Here is a 20,428-nt window from a genome sequence, read left to right as displayed (position 1 = left end):
TAGTGAGATAGGTATTCGATATTCCAACAATATTCATTTAATATGATGGTGAATGCAAATTGTCCATATATTCAGTTCTCACTGCCATTGTCATCATACTTTCTATGCTTTCAGAACGTCCAAAAAAGGCCATGTTGTTTTTATTTTGTCTAAGTTATCTCTATGAAATAAATAGGATGATAAAAAGAGCACACATAGCTCGACCCGTGCGTTATGACACACTCTTCATAAATGTGAATGGAGTGTGTTCATTTCAAACTTGTGATTAATTTTAAAAATGAATTGCGGTATTAAATTATGCAATAGTGAACAACTTCAGTGCCTTCAGCGCTTTGATTTTCTTCTAAGATTTGATCTCTTGACATAGTTTTTAACTAAGATACAAACTCAGTCCAGCTATTTTAAAGTTAAATATTCTGACCCAGTCTAATTAAGATGAATGATACCGCTAAATGTGGCATATGGAATGGCAACAATATTTTTCTGAAATTTGACCTGGTAACCTAGTTTTTGGAAGCAAATGACCCATAATCAAACTCTGCATAGATATTGTCAGGAATATTATTCTGACCAAGTTTCATCAAGACTGAGTCATAAATGTGGTCTCTTGATTAATTACACATTTTTTCTAAGATTCAACCTGGTGACCTAGTTTTTTAATGCACATTTTTTCTAAGATTCAACCTGGTGACCTAGTTTTTTTAATGCACATTTTTTCTAAGATTCAACCTGGTGACCTAGTTTTTTTAATGCACATTTTTTCTAAGATTCAACCTGGTGACCTAGTATTTGAATGCACATTTTTTCTAAGATTCAACCTGGTGACCTAGTTTTTTTAATGCACATTTTGTCTAAGATTCAACCTGGTGACCTAGTTTTTTAATGCACATTTTTTCTAAGATTCAAGCTGGTGACCTAGTTTTTTAATGCACATTTTTTCTAAGATTCAACCTGGTGACCTAGTCTTTTAATGCACATTTTTTCTAAGATTCAACCTGGTGACCTAGTTTTTTAATGCACATTTTTTCTCAGATTCAACCTGGTGACCTAGTTTTTTAATGCACGTGACCAAGATTCACACTCGGCCTCCACATCGTCTAAATAAGCATTGTGACTAAGTTTTATCAAGATTGACTAATAAATCCAGACTCTTAAGGGATAACAAGATTTTCCTTAGATCTGACTTCATTGCCTAGATTTTTGAAACATATGACCCAAATTGAATTCTACATATTGGTAAGAAAAACATTCTGAACAAGTTTCTTCAAGATTGAGTCATAAATGAGGGCGCTACAGTGATTACAAGGTTTTTATCCCTACGCTTTTTGAAAAGCATGGGGAAATTGTGGTTATCTCCGCCATCTGTCCGTCCGTCTGTCCGTCCGTCCTGGCCACTATCTCCTCCTACACTATAAGCACTAGAACCTTGAAACTTACACACATGGTAGCTATGAGCATATGTGCGACCCTGCACTATTTGGAATTTTGATCTGACCCCTGGATCAAAAGTTATGGGGTTGGGGTGGGGCTGGATCAGAGATTTTCACTCATTTTTTTATGTTATTTTACATTAACTTCTTCATTTCTACACCGATTTACTTCAAATTGATACTGAACATCTCTTATGACAATACGGTCAATCTCAACTATGCATGGCCCTATTACCAACCCTGGGGAGCCCCGCCCACATAGACCCCACCCACCTAAAATTGCCTTTTACTATAATTTCTACATTTCTACACCGATTCACTTCAAATTGATAGTGAACTTCTCTTATGACAATACGGTCAATCTCAACTATGCATGGCCCCATTACCAACCCTGGGGCGCCCCACCCACATAGGCCACACCCACCCAAAATTGCCTTTTTTACTTTAACTTCTTCATTTCTACACTGATTCACTTTTAATTGATACTGAACTTCTCTTATGACAATACAGTCAATCTCAACTATGCATGGCCCCATTACCAACCCTGGGGCGCCCCGCCCACATAGGCCACACCCACCCAAAATTGCCTTTTACTATAACTTCTTCATTTCTACACCGATTCATTTCTAATTGATACTGAACTTCTCTTATGACAATACGGTCAATCTCAAACAATGCATGGCCCAATTACCAACACTGGGGCGCCCCTGGGTCAAACATGCGGCGTGGGGATACGCATCGGCCTCTGCCGCGCCATTTCTAGTTCTAAGATTGAATCTGGCGACTTAGTTTTAGAACATGCATGGCTCAGGTTTGAGCATTGCCTAGATATTGCCCAGATAATCAGTTTGACCTAGTTTCATCAAGATTGAGTTCTTAATGAGGCTTCTACAGTCAAAAAAAGGTTGTTACAGTAGATTTCGCTTAATTGAATAGCCCATTTGTCACGACCGAATTTTCAATTATCCGGAGCAGGCATCCTGAAAAGGCCAGACCACCAGTCTTGTGCGGCAAAATTCTTTATGGTCCAGCAAAATTTCTAATATTGCCGGTCCTTGTGACCGGTCAAAAAAATTATGACTAAATACCGAAAAGTCTAATAATTGCCAAAAGAACGTAAACACCCCATTAGAATCACTCTTTTCGTGAATTTCGAGCCTTTTTGTCATTAAGAACACTAGCGCGCCACTAGCTTTTAAGAGTGCTCTCCCTTTGTTTTTGTTTTTGAAAACGTCAATTTCATTGGTTCGACATATTACTGTGCCATATCAATACAATCAATATGAAGCGAAACTGTAAACTTTTAAAGGGGATTATGGAAACATCACAGTTTACTTCGGAACCAAGAATGCACAGGATAAGAGACTTGTTGCAATCTGCGAGTTAAACATGTGTATTAAACACGATTCTTTTCAATCGTACTGTTTCCCCTGATATTCTTTATAAAGTAAGCCTTTTAATGTGAGGCCTTCTTGTCCCCAGACTTTTCAACACTCAATATTGTGAATAAATCTTATAAAATAGCCTATTACATGCATCCGATCCCTATAAAAATACATATTTTCCTTTGAGTCTGACTATAATTTAAAGCTGTTGTCCATCATACACAGTAATCACTAGAACACGCTAGTGTTTTTTTTTACTTTATGAAGTATACTTATACACAGGCTGACCATTGCAATAAATATGAGTTAAACTTAACTTAATTATTCAGTTATAAACTCATGCTGTTCGGTCAGGTGAATTTTTGTCCGGACAGGCAAACTTTTCCATCAGCCTGTTCGGTTGACAGGCCGTTTTTAGGACTTTTCAGGAAGCCTGCTGGAGTATTCAATTATACGGAATCAGTTATATTTCCAATGTTATCACTAACCGGGTGAAATCCTCCTGAAAAATTGTGCTTTTCATGCATAATCAAAACATCGTTTCGTCACCTAAAGCGTTTAAAAAAAGTTAATATTGGAATTAAATATTAAATCCATTATAAATATAATATAAATGTTTTGTTGAATTCCCAAATGAGAATACAAATTTTGTAATCCAAAACACACTTTCTAGCTTTAAATAAAACGTCCACATGTATTTCCTTTGCCCCAAACAACAAGAATATCAGTGAAACTGATGGATGCTCCCCAAACATGCGCTTTGTCAATCTATGTGTTAATAATCACCTAAAAAAATCTTCTATTAGCCTCTGTGACCTTGACCCCAGTGACATCAAACCTCATCAAAAGGTAGAGGTCCATGCAAGGTACCTACATGCCAAATATGAAAGAGATTGGTTAAGTATTGAAGGTGCTATGAGAAACTGTAACAAAAGTGTGATGGGAAAATCTATTATTAGCCTTGACCTTGACCATAGTGACCCCAAACCTCATCAAAAGGTAGAGGTCCATGCAAGGCACCTACATGCCAAATATGAAAGAGATCGGTAAAGTATTGAAGGTACTATGAAAAACTGTAAAAAAAAGTGTGACGGAAGAAGTACGGAAGTAAGGAAGGAACTTCAAACTGGCAACTGTATGCTCCCCGAAAATTTTCAGGGAGCATTTAAAGCTAGCGAAAACTATGCGGCAATGTACAATGTCACGCCATACGGTGTGTGTAATGATTTTTCCCATATTCATTTTATTGCTTACCCAACGCTTACGCTAGCAACATCTATTGCTCATGTATTGTTCTGGTAAAAAGCGCGCGAAAATTAGCGTGGGTGTATATACACTGTTGAAGGAAAACTTTGTAGCAAGAAGAATGCTGTATCTTTGACGTTATGCTCTTTCAGGTAGTTCAGTATTGAAACAGATAATGTACTGTGTACTGACTTACCAGAAAATCTGGTCAATACTGGATTTTATTTTGGTTATTGTGAAAACATGATCAGCAGTGTTATGACTGCGATGTTTTGACAAATGTGCGCGTTTTCGATTGTTCAACATCATGTTAAGATATGATTTACTGTAACGCAGTTGTGTAGGTTTATATACATAAATTGAGAATATAGTGTAACATTCCATCACCTATTGCAAACTGTCGAGCAAGACACGTCAACAGTTTGTTTCTAATCACAACACACTCTTTAATTGTTTCTAAGCGACAACAAACTGTTGAAGTGTGTTACTCGACAGTTTGCATTCAAAAGTTCGCACCTGACTGCACACAGGAGACTCCAGTGTTTGCATTGTCTTTTCTCGCATACTACACCTGTTAGTCAAGTGACACTTGACAGACGCTGCATATATGCATGGTGTGAAATGAAAACAAAGGCAGTCAATTGAGCGTGCCTGTCAAAATCGTTGATACGATGCGTATCCTTGGAGATTTATGACATTCTTTGCTGGATTATAGTGTGGATTATAGATTGCAATAGAAAATTGGCTATTCAATTAACCGAAATACGCCATATTTCCTATCAGAATATGTGGAGTTTTTACAACGGGAAGAGATGCAAATGGTTTGGTGTTTTCAATTTCTTTTCAATTAACCGAATTATACGATTATCCGATATTCAATTAAGTGGAATCTACTGTATAAGATTTCATCTTATGACCCATTGTTTTTTTTAAATTGGGTCTGGTCCGTAATCGGCGCCATTATCAATAGAAAAAGTATATATTTTTCCAAAATTGGAGCTAAAAATTCCCAATGGAAGGTTTCCATAAAAAAAATATTTTGTTCATCTCCCATCCATATAAGCTCAACCGTAGTAAATATAATACTAAAAACACTCGTATTCTCAATTTTAAGCATTTTTTATTTTCAGCAAAACCACAAAACACAGCAAATTTTCACATTTTATGGAAGGTTTCCATAAAAAAAATATTTTGTTCATCTCCCATCCATATAAGCTCAACCTTAGTAAATATAATACTAAAAACACTCGTATTCTCAATTTTAAGCATTTTTTATTTTCAGCAAAACCACAAAACACAGCAATTTTCACAATCCAAACGGACCCGGCCCATTCCCAAAATGGCGAAAAAAACACTGTGACCTAGTTTATGGACGCACATGAAACACATTTGAACTCCCCATTGATATTCTCCAGATAAACGTTTTGACCAACATTCAACATCAATAAGTCGTAAATGTGGCTTGTAGTGTGGTAACAAGGTTCGACTTGGCAGGGGTTTTTCTGCCTATTTTGGGAAAAGGAGTCTGAACAAATTGGGAATTTTTTATCGACAAAATTGTCCATTTTGGAAATTTTTGCCTCGATGAAACGGATCATTTTGGGAAAACATTGTGAATTTATCATGCTTAAATAGGTCAGAGGTTTAACAAATAAATTTGTTTTTATTTGTTATTTTGACCTTAACTGCAGGTAAGCATCAGATGAGTAAGTTTGGTTTGTGTGAATGTGCTGTGAAATGTGGAGCACAGCAGGTTCATGGGGCTGATACCTCGCTCAACCACATTAGTGCTTGTTGGTATTATACACATCAGCTGGACGAGTTGGAACATTAATAATCTAATAATCACAAGTCATAAGACACTTCTTTCTAAAAAAAAAAAAAAAATTTTTTTTTTTTTTTTTTGGGGGAAATTGGAAATTTTTTATATAATTTCGGTTTGGGATCAGGTCCGTTTGCATTGGAAATGCCTCCGTTTTCCGCAGGCGCAGACAGTGCTGAAAAACCCCTGCCTGGTGACCTAGTTTTAGGACGCATGAGCTCCAGATTTGAACTTGGTCTAGATTTTGTTATGATGAACATTCTCACCAAATTTCAAGATTGAGTCATAAATGTGGCCTCTAGGTTTTTCTAAGAATTGACATTGTGATCTTGATTGTAGACACAAAACAATACCTACATTTGAACTAAGCCTAGATATTTTCAAGATAAACATTCTCAGCAGGTTTCATCAACCTTGGATGAAAAATGTGGCCTCTAGTGCAATAACAGGCTTAAAAGTTGATGCCACAGCGTTTTTTTACCATTTTGGGAATGGGGCCGGGTCCTTTTGGATGGGGAAAAATTGCTAAAATTGGGAAATCAATGTTGCTGTCATTTTGCTAACAAATACTTTAAAATTGTTTAAAAATAAATTTACTAAGGTTCAACTTATAGAGCTTGAAGGCGAAATCTCAAAAAACTATACTTGTCCACGGACAACCATTTAGGAAATTTAACTTGTCCGTTGCTGAACTACACTTGTCCGTTAATGTTTATATAAATTATAAATGCATTTATTGATTAATGTAAAACAATGTGGAGTATACCAAAATGAGTATGATTTGCTAGTTTTGTTTATAGTTGTATTTCAATAGTACATTCATTATAGCAGTATATTATAAACAATATAAAGACTTTCTAAAACTTTTAATCTTGCAAAGCTAGTGTTATTTAAACATGTGTTGAACATACGTACATCGTAATCTTAACAAATAAAACTAGTCCAATATGTTGACCTCATCAGACTGAGGCTCTGCGCCGCTACTGGTAGCAATTTGATTATCATCAACTGGTAACCATTGAAAATCTGTGAGCAAAGTTTCTTGAAAAGTTCTGGTGCGTTTACTTAGATCATATTTTTTATCATAATCTTTCTTAGTTTTTTTGGGAGGTGGACTGCTCAAAGCTTCGGGTTTCTGCTCCGTTGTTGAAGATTTAAAAAAACTAAATGTTCCATTTTTACCATTAAAGTCGTCTTAAATAACAAGGTAGACCGTGTTTTGATTATCTTACTTTGATACTTTTTATTTCCGTCTGATTGAAAAAATAAAGAAACCAGTCTGTACGCTGTCTAACAGTCGGACCGAATGTTTAAAACGCGGCATGCTCCTGGTCTCTTATAGAATAAGGGAGATCACTGTGCAGGAGAGTGCCCGTATTTTAGCTTGATTGCTCCGCAAATAGCACTGACAATGTAATCGCATGTCAACATCCGGTTTTGTAAAACTTAATTACGGCTTTAATACAATGTATTTTTTGTATACCTGGACCTGACTTTTAAAAAACTTGTTGTCAACTGACAACTTAATTGAAAAAAATCAGTTGCCCAGACAAGCAAATGTACGACTCGGGCAACTCGGACATTTGATTTCGCCACCTCTGGATGGTACATGTAAGTAAACTTAAAAATACCAGTGGTACATTAAAGTAGTGCTCAATTGGTCATTGCCAGCTCGAGTACTACTTGCATGTACCCTGGGTACAGGTAAGTATACTTACGTGTACCCCGGCAGGGGGTTTTTTTACTAAGAAAGTGACGCCGATATTCGGCGTCTTCCCCTACCAGGATTTTTCCCCTCAAAATACAATTTCCCCACCAAAAATATCATTTTTTACCAAAATATAATATTTTCTCTCAAAGAAATGTTTATTTTTCCTTGGGGCATTCGACAATTATCCAATTTGCACCATGTACAACGATCTCGCTCTCTCTCTCCAGACGAACACACAAAATCTGGGAATCCCAGTTATTCTAAATATAGCTCTTAAATTACGTCATGTAAACTGGGCAACTAATCGTAATAATCATGTGACTATTTTACTGGATACCGGTCTTGCGCGAGAAGGGTGATTCGTCAATTAATTACCGGAAACCAGTCGAATTTTCATCCGGGCTGTGTGCTAGCCAAGATATAAACGTGAAAACAGAACAAAAATGTCTCACAATTGGCGTTCTTACACAAACAAAATAAAACATTCGGGTTCGGAAGATACTGAACGCATCGAGGCATTTTTTAAGAAAGAATCATCGAAAACTGTTATAACCCAGCAGGATTCTGAGGTAATCAACATCGAACATTGTGAAAGTGAAAGTAGACAATCGGCAGCTGCCGCTCCTTTCCCTTCCAATACTGTAGCAGATCAAGATCGTCAACCCATTCATCATGAAATTGAAATCACAAAATTGACATCGTCCCCCGGCCCCAGTACAGAAATATAGTTGAAAACATTTCCCATTATTAGATCTACATCTGCAACTTTATATGGACTTTGACTTTAATACGTGTTAAATGTGTTTAAGAACAAAAGGACAGAGACAAGCCTCTTTTGATGAGTTATAGACATTGAAATGAACAGTTTTTATTTTTTCCCCTAATATGTCTCTTTCGCACTCTTTTTTCCCCTTTCACCCAGCGTCCAGCGTCTTCCCCTTTCTCTAAAAAAAACCCCTGCCCGGGTACGATAAATAAACTTAAACTTACCTGGCCGATATTAGACTGTACCTGAGTTTTATTCCCGCCCAAAATCAGATGTAGTTAAATGAGCTACCGATTACTGTAATTACGAAACAAACTTCTATTTATAAAAACTGCATCAATATGCTTTTTGGGTATGAGTTTCGAAAATATAGAGGCCATTTAACAGAAAACTGACATAAATATGAACATAATTATTTTTTTCAAGCCGACGACAGATTAAGCGTTAAAATTCCCGAGTACGTTTTAGTATATCTACTGTACCAGGGGTACATGTAAGTATACTTAAAAGTACCCGGGGTACTTGTAAGCAGTAACCAGGCCGACAATAACCAATCGAGCTTAAGTAGTACCCAAGCCGACAATGACCAATCAAACCTAAGTATGTCCATTACCTTTGAGCTAGGGACACAGCAAAATAAATGATAAAATTACAGTCAGGACTTGTTCGGAAGGACTACACAGTTACACGAGCACTTGGCCATAAACATGCTCTGTCTGAGTTTGTGATAGAAAAAGTTGGATACACTTCGCGAAAATATATGATAATAATACAAATTTGTAAATTAATACAGTTTCATACTTGTCTCATGATAGAAGATTATTGCGAGACTAAAAGAAAGCAATATGTTTAAAATTTAATATATTATTACCAGTAACGGTTTTGCTGAAGTTTGTTTGCTCTCCTTTTTTTAAATTTCATTTCTCAAAACGAGCAGACATATTTCGCGCGCACGTGTCAATCACAATGGGCGAGTAACTCTGTCAATCTAGGTGTGATAACACTAAATTATAAAAATAAGGAGCTCCAATGGGGGATCGAACCCATGACCTCCGGAGTGATAGTCAGACACTCTAAACACGCCGCTGAAAAGCTAGCTCAACAGCAAGGCTGTTGGAAGTGCCCTTAAATCACTACACTCCTCCCCCTCTTAATGTTTCAAGTCCAGACATGACCGCTACAGCATGCCACATTGACACTCTGCTGTAGTGTCGACCGCTTCACAAGCGGCTCCTTGAAGCCATTAGGCAGCTCACACCCACGTTCTGAATCACAGTTCGTGTTTGCCTCGTCGCCATTATTGTGAACATACGGAGCTCCAATGGGGGATCGAACCCACGGCATCCGGAGTGGTAGTAATTAAGACAGATCTAACCACGACGTCGCTGAAAAGCTAGCTCAACAGCAAGGCTGTTGGAAGTGACCTTAAATCACTACAACACTTATTTATCCCATAATATCACGGTCGTTAATCACGGGTTCCAGCTCTTTTTGAGATGCATTAATTATTAAGCTAATGCTACTAACGAGGTTGCGCTACTGACCGGATGTTTTAAAATTTCACGGAGCAATCCAAAAAGTGAGTATGTTATATGCGTTGATTGTTTCAGCATATAAAATTTAGCTTTATTGTAAAAATCGGCCAATATAATGCGATTTATCGATGATCACTTCATCTTCACATGACGAAACATACATTAGCAACCCTTTTGAGAAAAATGAGGAATTTCATAAGGTTTGACGCAATGGAGTTTTTAAAGGCCGATTGATATATTTGCCTTTGTGACAAGAAAATATACACCCAATTAAATCACTAACGACATCAAACGATGCTTTCAAAATACGTAAGCTGCTGCATTAACAAAAATATTAGGCTAGCTTCTCGTCGATCTTATAGATACTTGTGCAGTATGCACCCCTTTTTGGGATGCATTGATAAATGAGCCAATGCAACTTCCGAAGTGGCGCTCAGGTCCGGATGTATTGAAATTTAATGGAATATAATGTTACAGGGTGAATATGTTTGATATGATTTTCAACACATTTCGCATTATTTTTACAATTCGGCCAATGTACTGCGATTCGCCGATTATAAATTCGAGCATAAATGGATCTCAAAAAGAGGTGGCGCGCGTGATTAATGGCATTGAAGAAGCTAATATTTGTGTAAATGCAGCAACAAATTGCATTTTTTTTCCAAAATCGATGGATCTTATGCCAATGACGAATAGGAGGCGGCGACAATGTATAATACGTGATTTGACAATCGCATCACAATAAACGCGTCGCTTTACTTTAATTCCATTAATAATGTTCCCTTTTCATTTTTTTTCAACGTTAAAACGTAAACCAAAATCTATACAGAACATGTATGACATATAAACCAAAATATGTCATACTCAATAAGTCCAATCAATAACTAAATAGTATAATCCCTACATTCTCAAAATTCGTATGTATACCAACTTTGTGCATAGAGTAAACTCGTTCACAATACAAGATGTTTCTTCTGCTTCAAAAAGTTATTTTCCAGTTTAGTAGTATATTCAATGACAGAAATCTTCAATATCTTTTTGCTACACATATTTTTTCATAAGTATGTAAACGTATTTTTTTAAGTATATTTTCTTATGATCGAATTAAAAAGGATAGAAGAGTAATTCTACCAAAATCGTCCTCATTATGTCCCTTGTGTTTAAACCATTTCTGAGAACATCTAAAATGCGCAATTTAAAAGAATTCTGTGTTTCACCTACCATTGTTAATAAATATAATACATTCAAAATATAAGACTTTGTTATCCCATTATATATAGAGATATTTTTTCTCTCTTTGATTATAACCACTCTTGCAGTTTTGACATGTCCCCGACATTAGTTGTCTTAACAAATGATTTTTTTTGTCAAATATTCCTCATGCTTTATTTATTTTTTACGGAACAAGTTTGAAGACGTATTTAAGCAAATGATTGCTTTTTACTTCAAATGAATAACTAAAACGAATAGAAAAATATGGGTGTCCCCTAAATTTTACTTCACTACCGTCACAATCACTTATTTTGTAAATTGAATGCACGTCAATCAAAGATATGACGACACACGTGTTGGCTATTGACGTCACAGTTTATGATATTCCATTGGCGCGAAACTTTGTATGGTACAGCGGAATGGCGGCCAATGCAAAACCAACTGAAGGTAAGATATTTTGCCCGTTTACTTATTATGATTCACTACCGAACGCTGTATATACATGATGTGAATATTTTTTTTATCTTTTCTGCAATTATTTCATCACTTTAGTTTTGGAGTAAAGTTTTGTAAACATTGAATTACATGCAAATAATACTGATCAGGATCATTTAGGAGATTGTTGAGCAACAATTTTCACTACCGTCACTATTCACAACCGTCACACGTATTTATGTTGCGGTAGTGAACATTATGTGACGGTAGTGAATAATATATCTTTTTCGTGACAAATCAAAATAAAACATATATTTCAAGCAAGAGATATGACATTAATTTATGAAAATATAAATAAAAGCAATTTTAAATTGTTAATTCACAAAATATTATAGACCAACCGATCACTATAGTATATATAAGAGATACTAGGGAAGCCACAAAGGTGTAGGTGTTCGCTTTTAGATCGGACATATTATATAATTCTGCAATTGCCTAAAACTTTATAAAATTGTTTCGTAAATGAGAATACATGAATAAGAAAAAACACTAAATATAATTTTCTATTATTATAAATCAATAAATTTCAGATAAAAGCTGAAAATAAAACCATTCAAAACACGTACAAAGATGCCTTTGAGTGCCGCCGAAAGGGCAAGAAAATATAGAGAACAATTAAAACAAAACCCAGAATTATATACAAATTACCTTAAGAAAGAACATGAAAGATACGAAAAAAGAAAAGCAGAGGGCACCATTAAGCTTGTTAGCGAAATGACCAGTCGAGAAAAACGAAGCACGCGTAAAGCATGGCGAGAGAGAAAAAACGCCAGAAACAAAGGCAAAATTTAACAGAATCTTTGACACCACCGTCAACACCGACAACATCTCTGCCGTTTGAAATTGAAGCGAGGCGCGAGTCTAGAAAGGCTGCGTGTTCGAAAAGAAAGATCAGCAGTATACCGCCACGTTGAAAAACTTAAATTAAAATTGCAAACAAAAACAAGACAGGCTGAGAGATATACAAAACGACTTCAACGTCATAAAATAAATATGTTGGACAAAAACTCACCTCGTACAAAAACAAATCTTCTTTTAAGGGGACAGAAAGTGCACAGCAAAACAAGAAAACCTTTTTTGTTTCACAATGTTCTTATTCGCGGCTTACGAGAAAAATACAAATCGACAAGGGCAAACAAAACAAAACGACTGCTTGACAAAGCATTTATGAAATCTTTATTAAAGAAGTATCGTGTGAAAAGTATGGCTTCACATGAACTAGGAACAAACGTGAAACGCTTAGATAGAGCTAGAATCAGAGGAGCATTCATCCGAAAAAGAGAGACAGTTATAAGTAAATTGAAGAAATCAGTTGAAGAGTTTCTGTCCCGTGGTGATAATAGTAGAATCAAAGCAGGAAAACGCTCAACTAAAACATTAAAAAAGTACAAACAGCAAGTGCGTCTTCTTAACGACTCATTAAAGACATTACATGTCAAATATTTGATAGAGACAACTAGCAAGATGTCGTATGCCCTTTTCTGTCGTCTCAAGACCTTTTTTTTGTAAGACACCCAAAACCCTCAGACAGAGAAACTTGCCAATGCAAACGTCACGAGAATGTGAAATTCAAAGCAGAAAAGCTGAAACAGTTGTCAGTATTAACAACGTCTGACCTAAATGAGATTGCAAATACAATTGTTTGCAGCTCAAGACAAAAAGATTGCATGTATAGAGACTGTTGTGTCTGCAAAGACAAGAAAGTGCCTTTGCAAGAGTTTGAGGAAGGTAAGATAACGTAGTGGTACGAATGGCAGACGAAACGTTTCCCAAGGAAAAGTGACGTTGATAAAGAAACCAAAATGGTTACAATGACTGTTAAGGAAAAAGAGAAAGGAGCAATTGGTAACCTCGTTAATGATTTTCAACAAGAGATGGACAAATGTTGCAAGCACCTGTTTAACATTCAAAATCAGTACGAATCTATCAGAAAACTGAAGAGAAACTAACCAAAAGAGATCTCATTTGTCACATCGATTTTTCTGAAAACTATTCATGTAAATACAATGAAGAAAACCATAGCATACACTTCGGGGCGTCACAGCGTCAGGTTTCCCTTCACACCGGGGTCCTTTACACAGAAAATGCAATCCAAAGCTTGTGTTCTTTGTCGGACAACCTTAAGCACGGACCTGTCGGGATATGGGCACATCTTAAGCCCGTTTTGAACTTTGCAAAAGACAAATATCCTGAAATCCAGAACTTGTACTTTATAAGTGACGGCCCAACCACCCAGTACAGGTGCAAGGATAACTTTTATCTGCTCAGCACACTACCATTTGAGGAAGGCTTTAAATGCGATTGGTCGTTCATGGAAGCTGGCCACGGAAAAGGTGCCCCTGATGGGATTGGGGCAGTCATCAAAAGAGCTGCTGCTGGGGCCATGCTGCATGGCGCGGACATTGTAAACGCAGTATCTATGTATGACACACTTACTAAGAAGGGCATTGCTCCGCACCTGTTTCTTATAACGGATGACCAGTTTGAGAAACAAGAAAAAACTGCACCTAATGATTTACAGGCGGTAAATGGCAACATAAAAATTCACCAAGTAAATATTTATACATAGTTTACAGTTTACAAATAGTAATAATGATAATAATAATAATAATGATAATAATAATAATAATAATGATAATAATACTAATACTAATAATAATAATAATGCTTATTATTAGGGACGGGAACGAATACTGGAAATCATATTCGAATATTCGTTTGTCATTATTTGAATATATTCGAATATTCGATTTTTAAACCTTATATTAAAATGTTCGAACCTATGACCGTCCGCAGCAAATTAATATTCCTGATTGCCACAAATGCAACTATAAATCGTATCTTATGTGCATCTTTGAAAAGTTGGATAGAGTAATATTTATTTGTTTAAGATCATTGATTATTATGCTCCTCTTTTTAAATAAATACTGTTTAGTTTCATAAGATGTAAGATATTTCAGGAAAACACATTACCGTAATTCTAATTTATTTCAATACTTCTAATCGAATTGGATTACTTTCCATCGATCATATGTATGCTTTTGGTTTCGCTATTTTTTCTGGAATTAAGAACCACGACGATTTAATTGGTAAAAATTTGAGAAAATAAATTCTGATTAGATACTCATTGATTTGATATATGGATGACGGAATTAAAACATACATGCCAGATCTCGACGGGACCGCGATTTGGGTGATTGTGCCGGCGTCCCGATATAAGACAATATTCGTTTAAACCTTCTATAAGTTCACAAAAAAATCGCTATTCAAGCTATATAAGGTACGGTAAGCTAAATTAATTAAACAATAAGTAGACTTATCAACTATGCAATAATTAAATTAAATAAAGCTTAACTGAAACATACTTTTAGTGATGGTACGTATATTAATTCGGTAACTTGAAACGAATGTAGTTATCATTTTAAGTCCCCTATATTAAATGCTCAATGGCATGAACATTAAATACATATTAGCTTCTAAAATACAAACTGCAGTTAATTCGGACTCGAGAGCGTCTATATAAGCCCTAGGCTTTCGATGCAATCGAGCTAAAATAAATAGGTTTAAACTAAACTGCAGTTAATTTGATGTTCCATGCAAGTGCTTTCGTTCCAACGAATTATTTTATGTGTATTTTACTCATTTCCTATCTCAAATATAGAAACTATCTTGCAAAACGCAGTGTTGCCAAACGCACACTTTTTATTGCTTAAAACATTAAACAGGCGGGATAGATATAAATTTCGTGAAATTATGTAAAAAGCATGTTTAAGTTTCGTTTTATTGCTGCAAAACGTGCACTGCAATTGCATGAAACTGTATTTACCCGGGATTCGATAATAAATCTTGTGACAACATATATTAAACATTATGTATTCGTTTCGTCTTAATGCTCCATACTATTGCTACGTTGAACCATACTTCGGCCCATGTGAACTGAATCCGTGTCGCTAATGTAAATTTACCAAAATAGTTATATCATCACGATAAATTAATGAGTTTTGCGTTTTAATGCGTAAACGTCATAACCAGACAGATCCTCTTAAAGCCCCATTAACACGCAAAATCAACGAATATTTCGTAAATTATTTCGTAAAATAAAGTGTACCCATAAAAAAATCAGTGTTACTTATAATAGCCAAAATTTCAACGATAGATGTGGTCTGGTAACATTGTATCTTGTTAAATCTATTTTACCAGACCACATCTAGCGTTCAAATTTTGGCTAGTGCTTTAAGGAACACTGATTTTTATGGGTTGACTTTATGTTATGAAATAGTTTACGAAATATTCGTTGATTTTGAGTGTTAATGGGGCTTTAAATAATGTATTGTACCAAGTTTCTGACTACAACGAGCATGGTGTCCATTACTTAATAGGTAACGAGTGACCGCTTTTATTTGCTTTGATTTTATGAAGATTTTCTTCCAATAAGTTCTTAAAACGTCCACCTCTCGGTCACTAAAAGTTTAAGCCCGGTGTTCGCTTATTTCTTTTGTGACAGAGTCAAATGCTATGTTGGACAATGTTCGTCTGACAAAGTGCGCGAAAACGACGTCATTTTCAGGATTGCGTTGTTGGTGACCACTGTTTATACATTTGACCGCTGAGGTTAAAAAACCTGTAAAAACACAGATTTTTAAATGTTTATCAATAAACGTAAATGTTTCACATTTCAGAAAATAATTTGTACATATTGCATAACTCTGAATTGAGAGTAAATTGACGATTGGTCCCTCTCCTTATACCCTCCCGTTTGCCAATTATCATCTCGTTCATTGATGACAGCTGTTATCAAAGCAATGACTTAAAATGGAAACCAAAACTGAGACTTTGTGCATGTACTTTTTTGGAAGTGTCTTTGCATAAAAATAGAATATTCGAATATGAATTTTGGATTCGAATATTCGGCCGATTTTCGAATATTCGAATATTCGGATATTCGGTCCCATCCCTACTTATAATGATGGTTATTATAATTGTAATTAATAATGATGTAAATAAATAAATCAATCAATCATTAATATTAATTATTTTTTGTGATAATGAATGTTTACAACACTGATAAAATAAATTACGTTCATGAGGATGTTGTTAATGAAAAATAATTTATAATATAACTCAATTTGTTGAAATAATTATCAGAAGGATATCGACCATATTTCAGTTGTAAAAGCAATACTGCTTTAATAGCTGATGCCTGTGTATTTTAATGCTGTTTAATTTTTACCACTAAGTAGCCTGTCTGAGCAGGAATCTCATTGTACAGACATATTCTGATTTATGCAACATACATTTACAGATATTTACTAGAGAGCCAGGTCGGTTCAAGTTTAGAGATGTCAGCTGTTTCTGTAGTTTTCCCGTCGATTGTGACTGTTTTACTCCAAAACATCACATGTTTCCTATCAATGAACAGAGGGCGATAGGTGATCCATCTGATACAGTTGCATCGGAAGACAGCGGAGAGGCTTAGGACTCGCGAGGATCTATACACAGTATATTATCTTTTCAATGTTAACCTCAAATTTGATCAGGGATGTTTCAAAATCTTTAAAGATAATAAAGAGGTTGTGATTTCAAACGCGTAACGCGTACTTGAACGAGTGATTTATCTTTATTGTTTAATTTGCGTCTTTTTCATAATTCATAAATCCTACATAAGAATCGCTCCCAAATAGTAACATGGGTTTATGCTGGTTTTCTTACAGGATTTGAACATTTCGACGAGACATTTAAGGGCACGTACTGTGTTGTAACTTATGATGGAATACCATACCATGGAACAGTTCAGGACGTTGATGATAATGAGGTAAGTTTAATGTTTAGCTTCGATGTTTTAATGTGCTTAATACCGGGGTATGTTGCCCATGATATCTGCATAGGTACTTTGTAAACATTTGTTTGCGTGCTTCTAACAGGATGCTCCATTGTATCATCCATTTTTTTTAAATACCACACTCACGTCGTATAAATAAAGGTAGTTTAAGATGTATATGCGAGATTTTGCAGGTTTTTACTACACTGTCTGTTCGACATAATGTTAATCAACTGCTAGCTAATGTTGATGTTGATGTTATTTGTTGTTGTATATCCTACATGAAATAAAGTGTCTTGTATTTTGTAGGTAGAAGTCAGCGTTATGCACTGCATTGGTCCCAACCGATTCTTCTGGCCGCGGATGCAGGATGTGTTGTGGTACCCAAGTGACCAGTATATAACCCAAATTCCACCACCATCCAATATTGGAAGTCAGCATCAACAAATTGAGCCAGCCATATGGGAACAAATAAAAGACGCTCTGGACTTGTAAAACATATAAAGGATATTACATGAGTGTGCTCTGGACTTGTAAAACATATAGAGGATATTGAATGAGTGCAAGTTTCATAGACAATTAATTGAATGAGTTTAATAAAATCATATTATGCGAGCCTCTGGCTAGCAAAATATTATTTTATTCAACGAGTTCAATAAATTTAGTATAAAACTTACACGAATTTTATGTTCTAAAACATTTGTTCATGATTATAAAATACATATATGAGTTCTTATTTGTTTGTTAAAAATAGTTGTTTGTTCTATTGTTTCAGACTTAAACTTACGGAATACAGAATGCACATTTTATTTTAAATTGGTTTAATCAAACATAGTAAACATTTATGATGTAAAACTATTGACCGACAATATAATAGAGGATATTACATGATTGTTTTTTAATATTGAATTTATTAAACGAGTTGGATACAATGATAAATTAAGAGGCTCTGCCGAGCATTTTAATTTTATTGAATGAGTTTATTAAATTCAATGTCATAGAATAAGATACTGTTTTATCAATAATAAGATAGAAGCTAGCGTCTATTAATTAGATGTTCATACATCTTTGCAGTGGAGTTCTTGGAGAATATTCGATTTGGCTTCATTAACGTATTTTAACTCCTTTAAAGGCATGCTCCATGCATGTTCACTACCGTAACAACCGGTCACTACCGTAACATTAACTTCACTACCGTAACAACCGGTCACTACCGTAACATTAACTTCACTACCGTAACAGCATAATTTTCCCTTAATAGTGACAAATGATTGCATACAACACCTCGAAAAGTAATTGACTTCAAAAAACAAAGTCATATGTAAGTATATGCCAAAGTATGACATGTGCTTTGAAATATATGGAATTTTTAAGAAAATTATAAAGACAGACTTTTTCACCAATTTTACATTGCTGTCATTAAATGGTAAGATTTTCCATTTTTAATAATAATCTGGTTGAATATAAGTTATAGATAAAAACTAATTTAAACGTTTATTCAAATGAAATCAAACATCAATATGAAAAATATTATTATTGCAAATAAATACGAATTTTAATAAATGTTACGGTAGTGAAAAAATGCAAACATTAATGTGAATTTATTTGATTGTCAGCAATAAATATTGAAATGTTATCGTTGCAGTTGTTATTATACCACAGATAAAGAGTACACGTATTAAATTACACAAATAAATTTATCACTTCTAAAACTTGGATTTTTAATTTTTTTAAAAAGGACATTTTCTGTAGAATGGCTCAGAACCCTCAACCTGGAATACCACACACAAGTTTATGGTCGGCACAAAAAATAAGGATCAGTCCGGTTAAAGGAAACAAACAACGTTGTATTTTACGCCATGCGTTATTGGTAGAAAACAGTTATTACACCAAGAAATTCTTTTCTTCTATGCAAAGACGCAGGATAGCCTTACAATTTCTTTGATATACTTGCATATATTAAATATATGCAAGTATATCAAAGAAATTGTAAGGCTATCCTGCATTTACATCGTGTTTTTACGGTGCTAAAAAAATTAAATGAAAAAATAGGCGTAAGCATTCTTGAGTTATCATCCGGAAACCATTTTACTATTTCGAGTCACCGTGACCTTTGACCCTTTTGACCTGAAAATCAATAGGGGTCATCTAACAGCCATGATCAATATACTTATGAAGTTTCATGATCCTAGGCGTCAGCATTCTTGATTTATCATCCGGAAACCATTTTACTGTTTCGAGTCACTGTGACCTTGACCTTTGACCTAGTGACATGAAAATCAAAAGGGGTCATCGATCTCTCATTATCAATGTACCTATGAAGTTTCATGATCCTAGGCGTAAGCGTTCTTGAGTTATCATCCGGAAACCATTATACTGTTTCGAGTCACTGTGACCTTGACCTTTTTACCTAGTGACCTGAAAATCATTAGGGGTCATCTGTCAGTTATGATCAATCTACCTATGAAGTTTCATGATCCTAGACCTAGGCGTTCTTGAGTTATCATCCGGAAACCATTTTACTGTTTCGAGTCACTGTGACCTTGACCTTTGGCCTAGTTACCTGAAAATCAATAGGGGCCATCTGTCAGTCATGATCAATTTACCTATGAAGTTTCATGATCCTAGGCCTAAGCGTTCTAGAGTTATTATCCGGAAACCATTTGGTGGATGGACGGACCGACCGACCGACCTACGGACCGACATGTGCAAAACAATATACCCCCTCTTCTTCGAAGGGGGGCATACAAATTAACATTATCTGTCAAATCAATGTCAAGTGATGATATTAGTGTGATAAGACTGTCAAATCATACATCGTACATCGGCGCCACCTCCTGTTCTTAGCGCCAAATCCTTAGCATTAGATCCATCTCTTTTGAAAGAATGCAAAAGTATTTATTAGACCGGTAGTAGCGGTAAGCTTATGCTTGTGTTGATGCTGTGGCTGTTGGAAGCAATCGTTTGATGTTGCAAGCGGTTTAATTGCGTGTAAATTTGCACGTCAAG

General features: G+C 35.4%; 1 protein-coding gene and 1 long non-coding RNA gene across 4 annotated transcripts in view; one reads left to right on the top strand and one right to left on the bottom strand.

Annotated features, from left to right (window-relative positions):
- Positions 1–9,324, bottom strand: part of LOC127881245 (uncharacterized) — a 40,850-nt gene extending 31,526 nt beyond the window's left edge. For both annotated transcript variants that reach the window (XM_052428987.1, XM_052428988.1), the window contains exon 1: positions 9,231–9,324. The gene's annotated coding sequence lies outside the window, so the exon portion shown is untranslated. The remainder of the gene's footprint in view (positions 1–9,230) is intronic.
- A 2,176-nt stretch (positions 9,325–11,500) lies between these two features.
- Positions 11,501–17,877, top strand: LOC127881256 (uncharacterized). Of its 2 annotated transcripts, none has more exons than XR_008049981.1 (5): positions 11,501–11,553; positions 12,132–14,152; positions 16,904–17,099; positions 17,313–17,413; positions 17,729–17,877. It is a non-coding gene; the product is annotated as an uncharacterized LOC127881256 (long non-coding RNA). The 2 variants fall into 2 exon arrangements; XR_008049982.1 differs by having other exon boundaries at positions 11,506–11,613.
- The last annotated feature ends 2,551 nt before the right edge of the window (positions 17,878–20,428 follow it).

Source organism: Dreissena polymorpha, chromosome 5, assembly GCF_020536995.1.
Source record: "Dreissena polymorpha isolate Duluth1 chromosome 5, UMN_Dpol_1.0, whole genome shotgun sequence".
NCBI classification, from domain to species: domain Eukaryota; kingdom Metazoa; phylum Mollusca; class Bivalvia; order Myida; family Dreissenidae; genus Dreissena; species Dreissena polymorpha.
The sequence above is the reverse complement of the archived record's forward strand: the minus strand, read 5'-3'. Positions and strand labels throughout refer to the sequence as shown.